The sequence below is a fragment of the Armigeres subalbatus genome, unplaced genomic scaffold (assembly GCF_024139115.2).
Source record: "Armigeres subalbatus isolate Guangzhou_Male unplaced genomic scaffold, GZ_Asu_2 Contig690, whole genome shotgun sequence".
In the NCBI taxonomy this organism is placed as follows: Eukaryota; Metazoa; Arthropoda; class Insecta; order Diptera; family Culicidae; genus Armigeres; species Armigeres subalbatus.
In genome coordinates, this window is record NW_026943468.1 from 34,576 (window position 1) to 42,991 (window position 8,416).

The 8,416-nt window shown below is 37.5% G+C and overlaps 1 pseudogene; it reads right to left on the reverse strand.

Annotated features, from left to right (window-relative positions):
• Nucleotides 1-252: 252 nt before the first annotated feature.
• LOC134204555 (putative nuclease HARBI1) lies at nt 253-5,512 on the reverse strand (annotated as a pseudogene).
• Between the last annotated feature and the right edge of the window lie 2,904 nt (nt 5,513-8,416).

Consider the following 8,416-nt stretch of genomic DNA (forward strand, 5'->3'; position numbering starts at 1 on the left):
CTCCGGAAACATCGAATTTGACATTTGCAGCATTTGCACAGTCGGATGGAAGAAATTCTCGATAAAGTCGATAACTTTATCAATATGCAATCAAACACACCGGAATAAAGATAGCCTTTCGTTTTTTTTGTTTAATAGAAATAATAAACACAATTTTCTCTATAAATCGTTTCTATTAATTAAATACTGCGAAATTATGTCCCGACGCGAATCGCCTCTCATTTTTAAGGTGTTGCTTCTATTCTCATTCACAGGAGCAACTGGTACTAAAACAATTGGGTCCGAAAAATCGTCCTGCTCCCCCAAATGTTTAGCTACGTTATGAAGAACGAAGCATGCCAAAATAAGTGCTGGAACTCTATCGGTTTTAATGCGTATTTTGGATTTCAGTATGGGAAAGCGCCTTTTGACTTGACCGAACACACGTTCAATAACGACCCTTGAACGTAACGACTGTGAATCTTGTTATAATTCAACTGAACTGGAGTATCTGGATTACGGTAAAGAGTCATCATCCAGGGAGCTATTCCATAACCTTCATTCCTCAACAGAAGTACTCTAGAAGAGTTTTCGTGCATGATATTATAAATAGCCAACTTCCTCCAAATTCTCGAATCATGCACGGAGCCGGGCCACGAAAAGTCGATGAAAGTGAATATTTCTTGGCCATTACACGTTGCCTGAACGTTGCAGGAGGCAATCCCTTTCCTATGATTGCCACAAGTCTACAATCAATTGCGCTTAATTGCGTGAGGGAACTTTCGATTCTGGGACCATAGAATCTCGGCATTTTCATCGCATCCCTCGAGTTCGGAAATTGAATCCAACGATCAGCTTTATCGGCAATCTTCTGACACACTTCCCATATGATTTTACAGGCCGTAGTTTGATGGATTCCAATAACCTCTCCAACGCAGATCTAGAATATTTCTTAATTTATTAGATAAAATAATTAAAATACAGTTAAACCTCCATGAGTCGATGTTCTATGACTCGATATCGACTCATAGAAGCAAAATATTCCATATTAAAAAATATTTTCTGGGTTACTACGATAGTCCCTTCAAACAGCATCACAAGGTTTGTGTATTCCACATCTCGATATTTCCTTGAATCGATGGTCCCTTCAATATCGACTCATCCAGGTTTTACTGTAGTGCTTGTCCTGCTATATAAAATACCTGAAAACCAGAGTCCCCTATGTAGCGGAGGAATGTTCGCATTTGCCGTTCACCGCTTAATGCTCCTCCTCGTGTTTCGGATCCATCATTTAAGAAATGTTCCGTCAACCATTTTACCAAATATACTATATTAACAATATGATTCACTCTCACGAAATTTTGGCGACACCACATGTGGCGCCAACTCGCGTCCGAAAGGATCGATACACACGTAAATCGAACTACCCAAAATATGACGATCGTTTTACACACACTTCAAAATGTCATCATGAAAAAATAGGATGCTTGATGTTTTTTTTTGCAAACTTAATCGATTATGTTTAATCGAATGCAAATGGAAAATCAAATGTTGTAGCCGAAGTGTGGTAGGCATATTTTTGTGGAAATGTATAATAAATTTGATATAGCTCGTTGAACTGTATCCGGTGGGACCATGCCGGTGCACCTACTCGCTCTCTGTTTCGCACACCATGTTGCTGTTTGCTTATTTGACTGCAACACTTTTATCAAATGCACTATTGTCGCGCTAATCTTTTCCTAGAATGCTGCGGCGGTCTTACACTCGCAGGCTCGACTGTGAAGGTAAACGTCAAGATAGCCGCCGTGTTAAAATATAGGCAGAATTTTCCCGCTCAAAACAAAACCACGTGCATTTCGCGAAATGACAACAGTGTTCGATTGTATTAGTGAGAGGCAACCGGAGTCACTGAGTACATGGAGAGTGTTTATCATGGCAAGTGCATACAGTGGGTGAGATTTTCATTGACACTGTTGTGTTTAGTGACCGTTGCGATTACCTGAGAAGCAACCAGCAGGAAGCCGCAGTATTCTATTTTATCATGAGATGCATAATATAATAACAATATGATTCACTCTCACGAAATTCTGGCGACCCCACATGTGGCGCCACGATACACGATACACGTTATAATTAAACTACCCAACATATGACGTTATATACACACACACACATACGGAGCCGAATTTATTGAATTCAACATTTGGCTAGCAAACATTACCGCTAGGCAATGGTTAAACTCACTGGTATTTTTTAACAGCAAGGAAGTGACTCTGATCAATTTACTTATGTTTTGTTACACTTTTTGAATTTAAATGTAAATTAACAAAATTCGTAGAGATTTATAGATTTATGATTTATAGATATATAGATGCGTAAGAGTTTACAAAATGATTGTTTGAGCTAGAAAAACGATGAAATTCCGACATTCAAGTCTTAAGGATTTTTGAAAACGTAACGACTTTTATCACATTTTCAAGGATGATATGATCAAAATATTTTACCTACTTGTGAGATGAGCATTAGGGTGGTTCAAAAAATTGATTTTGATCCACAGTGCTCATCTGATTCTTTACCATGTTCTGAGTTTCCCCTGAAAATTTGAGCTCATTTGGATTAAAACTGATTTAGCACCGAAGCCGTTTCAAGTTTGCATGCAAATTAGTATGGAGAAAATTATTTTTTCGTTGTACTGTTAATGAAGTTTCCCCATCAAGCGCAGGTTAAAAGAAAACCTACATAGCTAAAAGGAATACTCAACAGCTTTCACTCAGTGTAAACCGTATCTCAATTAATCGTTCCAATAATTCATGATTAGACAATGTTTTCACCACGTAAAACACTTTTTTGGTAGTTGATTTGCATTATAAATATATTAGGGAGAAATATCAATATATTCAAGGGAGATCAGGGATATTGCTGTTACAATTATTTTAAATTGATATTTGAAAACCATCCCTAGAGCGGAATAAAACTTGTAATGTTGCTTGGGATATCACCGCATGGCTAAGGCTTTTATATTACTATGGTAGATTATTGTTTAGCATGATCAATCGTTTTGAATAATTTTATGACACCAGTTAAACTTATTCATTCGCATAACAAGTTTCAATTTTGGCAGGTGTTGAGAAAGAATTGGGTATATATGTAAAAAAGATATCGAACCAGTGCATAATCTCCATCCAAGCGTTTCTCAGCTATTTTCAGAGTATTTCATACATTTATCGAGTTTGGCTTCGTTATGCTCTTTGACGCTTGAGCTTCCATAAACAAGTTATTTAGACTATAACTTGGTAATAATCGATTCCTCCTTAATTTTTTATATGATGATTGGAAGAAAACAATCGAGGAAACTCATTTAGTAGTGACGTGGTAAATAATTGACTGTTTTACAACTAAAAGGTTCCGTTTAAAGGGGAGAAAAAAGTTGTTTGGGACCCTCGGTAGATTTTTTTTCAAATAGTCACGAAATGAACGCCTAAAGGGTCAAACACAATGGACACGTTTGCGTGCGTTTTGACAGTTTTCCCATATGGTTGGCCCATATGAGCTATATTTTCACGTAGTGAAAGTATTAGCGATGCTCATTTTTTTTGTCACACACCGCGTTGAATTATCTTGATTTTATAAAATCAATGATGATTTCTTTTCAAATTAACTCGCATGCATAATCCCATTTTTGAGAATTCCCAAATTGTTATCAATTTGTGAATATGATTTGACAGAGAGAAACGTACTTTTGTGAACAAACTGCCCGATATGAGAGTCTGATATAAATACAATTCAAACATAATTACGTTTGTGGTACAATCTCTCTATAAAAAATAGTTTGCATTTCCTTTGAGGCAATATAACTCATGAACGGGTTGACCGATTTGTACGGGTTTCTCATTAATCGATTCGTCTTGAGGACTGCTGTGTTATAAAATATCACTAAATTTTGAGGAGAAAGTTGAGAAATTGTGAAAATACAATTTTGATGCGAGTTGTAAGGAAACCCAATACGATCGCGCTAAAAATGATCTAGAGTGCGGCGCTGAATGAACTCAAGAATTGACAGTAAGAATGCAAAATATAGTTGACTCTGTAAATCTCGATGTTCTATATCTCGATAACTCTCCCTATGTCGATGGTTTCCTCGGTCCCTTCAATCTACATACATTTTGGCTTTCTACATCTCGATAACTTCCCTATCTTGAAATCTTTCTATCCCGATGTGTTGTAATCGTATTTTGTTCTGGATTCACTCTCCTTATGTCGATATGTTCAAATTTTTAGGCTACTAGACCATATTTGGACGACAACAATACAGATCAACAATAAGCAATGATATTTGTTTTGTTGTTGTTTTTCATAGCAACAAGCTGTTTTGGATCTAGTACCCATTTAAATTTTCCTTCCATTCCTCGATCTCTCCCTATCTCGATGGTCCCTTCAATATCGAGATGTGGAGAGCGACTGTAGTATAATCCCGAGCAAGGTCGGGTACGTTCAACTAGTTTTTCTTGCGAAAGTATCGAAAAATAATCTATTAAATCTAAAAAAATATCTGATATTGGATACGAAATCGAGAAAGCACAATAAAATAGGCGTAATTAAGTTTAGCCGAAATAGCTCACCGTAATGCTACGTTTTGAAAGGGCAAGTGAATTGAACAGCTTAGTTTAATGCAATTTACTTGCCAAGAGTTGAACATGTTCAACTTACTGTCCGTTCAAGTGAGTTGAGCGAAGATGTTTGGACGCGTTTAATCCAAGCGACTTGTTCAATTCACTTTCCATGTCTAAATGTAACCAAATAATCATACTCATTATGATAAGCGTAACCTAACAAAACGCAATCGGATGAGTGTCATCTTAATGGCTTTCCACTCAAGATACATATTCATTCAATCAATGGTGGGCAGCAAAAAGTTTTCAATTCATAATAAGTTGCAACGCAGGTGTTAAGTTCCAGTAGGAATTTAGGACACCGAAGAGGAAGAAGAATGATGCACTGGAATAATATCGATAATATTCAGAAAGAATTAATCAAATTTCTTGCTGAAGAAAATGATAGAAATGTTTACAGTGGAACAATCATTTTAATGTTTGCGGAACGGCTTTCACAGTTTGAACGATTGAAGCAAAGGTGTAGTTTGTCTGCTTTGCACTGCTTCATCGAAATATTTACAGTAGTGTTTGCATTTAACAAAGTCGATATTCCGGTAATCGATTTATTGAAAAATGTATGGACATCCCCACACTGTAAAATGTCATCGAACAACTGTATGACTACTCACCGGAAGATGGCAGGAGGGTTTTCCAGCACAAGCTAGAAAAAAACATGTTTAGATTCCTCTTTGCTCGCTAGATGATGTTGTTATCACCGGCAAATTGTTCGCCATTTCGTTGTATGGAAAAACTCGAAGTGAACCATATTGTTAATATAATATATTTGATTTTACGTTCACTTCCGAAAATCGATATAAGCTGCGATAATTATTACAATTTTTGTCGCGCCTCTTCACGTATTTTTTTTTCACGGCGCTCATTTAAATTCATAAACATTGCCATTTCAGCGAAATCAAATTCAGACTATGCAAATTCAGACATAAATTAATCCACGGATTAATTGTAGCAAGCTCCGGAGCTGACTACAAATAATGTGTAGTATTTACTACTTTTATTCATACCAACCACCAAACAAGTTCCACAAAAGTAGTATGTTCGAAAATTGTAGTAAAGTAAAAATGCTTTTATTCATAGCGTTAAGCTACAAAAGTAGTAAATACTACATAATTTGTAGTAAAGTGTGAATTACTACTTTTTATTCATACGGGCCATCATTGATACCTAAACGGACAAAGGAGCTTAAAAAACTTGGAAAAAAATGCGTTACCATGGAATGAATAAGAATTGCAATTCATTTAGCATTGTGTGATTTATGAATATACCCTAGCCAATTTTTGTACGCTGCCGAGTTCCTTCATATAGGTATATCCATATCTACATAGTAAAGACTCGAAGCTCGAATTCAAATAATAAGATTGAAAGTGGAGCCAAAGTATGCATGCATCGCATCGGAGTTTGATTGGTTTTCCAGTTTTCTTTGATTGAAAATTTCCTAAAATAATAATCTCCTGAAGCTGACGGTGTGTATGTGTAGCGGCCAAGTGCGTCGATGAATCATAAAAGAATCATCTGCTCAACTGTTGGAAGTACAATATCCAACTACATCAGGAATAGTCTTCGGAAGAATAATACACGAATGTTCTGCAATACGATATACACATCGAAAGGAGATAACGCCGGCTTGAGAAAAGAGTTTTCAGTACATGCTCCGGTGTACGTGATTGGAATTCGACCTGCGGGAACCAGCAGCGGCGCTTGAAATTCATAGACGTTACTGTTGTGTCGGGGCAAATAATTTTAATTTTTCTATGATCTGAAAATCTAATCATTCTTCATTGTATAACTTTTTGTTTCGTTCAAAGCCAGGTTATTTTTAGACCCGTTTAAATTTTCCATTCAAGAACTTCACATTTGACACGCTATTTTTGTTGTATCTGAAATATTTGTTGCGTACGTACTATGTATCTCGTTATTTTGCATTACTTATTCCGTTAACAAATTTCGATTCTATGCTACAGAAGTTTCCGCTTTTGTAGAAATATTCGATGCTTTTTTTTGTAATCAAGGTAAGTATAATTGATTACAAAAATAGGATCGAATTTTCGGAAATATCGCACAATGGGTAAGATCGGAGTGTGCCTTGCCTGTGAACGGAAGTAATTTTCACAAGTTGAGCTTTTACTTGTCATTTTTTTTGTTTGTTTTTTCGTTCATTTCACTTAGGGTCAATTTCTTCACCTCCGCTTAGTGCTTAAACCAGGTTTAAACGTATGGGTAAGCACCGCTTACGAGTTAAGCGGAGGTGAAGAAATTGGCCTTTAGGGCCGATTTCTTCACCTCCGCTTAGGCCTTAAACCAGGTTCAAACGTATGGGTAAGCACCGCTTAAGAGTTAAGCGAAGGTGAAGAAATTGGCCCTTAGAGTTTTATCAAATAGTAAGGCCGGAGCACAATGGATACGTTGCGTTTGCGTTTGAGTTTGCGTTTTGTCATCTGTTTGATACGTTTTGTACTAAAATACAAAACGCACGCAAAACGGATAAGCAACCCACAATGCATACGGTTTTTGACAGTTGAGCAGTTAACATTTTTTGTCGCTGTTGAGTTCCATATAAGTTATTACGGAATGGACATATGTATCTTTGGCGCTCGAGATTTTGAGCTTATATTTATTTAGACAAGTTATTAAAGTATTCAGAAAATTTGGAGGAGAATTAAAACTGCATTTTTGGACATTGGAGGATGGAGGTTAATTAAAAATCGTGATTAATTCATGTGTTTCCTAGGCAAGTTTCCAGGAATTTCTTGAGAAATTCCTCCGAGAATTCCTCCGCAAGCTTCTCCAGGAATTCCTTCATGAAATCCTCCTAGACTTCCTCCGAAAGTACCTCAAGATATTCTTCTGAAGCTTTCTCCAGAAATCCCTTCGGCAGTTTCTCCAGGAGATTCTACACAAAATCCTCCAGAAATTCCTCCGAGAGTTTATCCACAAGTTTCTCCGTTAATTCTTCTAGAAGTTCCTCTAAAAATTACTCTGGAAGTGCATCCAGGAACTCCTCTAAAAATGCCTACAAAATTTCCTCCGAAAGTTTCTACAGGATATCCTTCAGAAAGTTCCACATGAATTATAAAAAGTTTATTTAAAAATTTCTTCGGAATTTTTTTTTGTGTCTTAATTATCGAGACTTTCACCCCGAGGCTGGCTCGTCTCGTAAGTTTTTCTACAAAATTTCTACCAAAAATCATTCGGAAAATGCTCTGAAAATTCCTCTAATAAATCATCCGGAAGTTCCTCCAGGAATTACTTCGGAAGTTCCTTCAGGAATTCCTCCAGAAATTCCTTCAGTTCCCTCAGGAATTCCTCCGGGAGTTCCTTCAGGAATTCCTCCGGAAGTTCCTTCAGGAATTCCTCCGGAAGTTCCTCCAGGAATTTCTCCGGAAGTTCCATCAGGAATTCCTCCGGAAGTTCCATCAGGAATTCCTCCGGAAGTTCCATCAGGAATTCCTCCGGAAGTTCCATCAGGAATTCCTCCGGAAGTTCCTCCAGGAATTCCTCCGGAAGTTCCTCCAGGAATTCCTCCGGAAGTTCCTCCAGGAATTCCTCCGGAAGTTCCTCCAGGAATTCCTACGGAAGTTCCTCCAGGAATTCCCCCGGAAGCTCCTCCAGGAATTCCCCCGGAAGCTCCTCCAGGAATTCCTCCGGAAGTTCCTCCAGGAATTCCTTCGGAAGTTTCTCCAGGAGTTCCTCCGGAAGTTCCTCCAGGAATTCCTAAGGAAGCTCCTCCAGGAATTCCTCCGGAAATTCCTCCAGGAATTTCTCCGAAA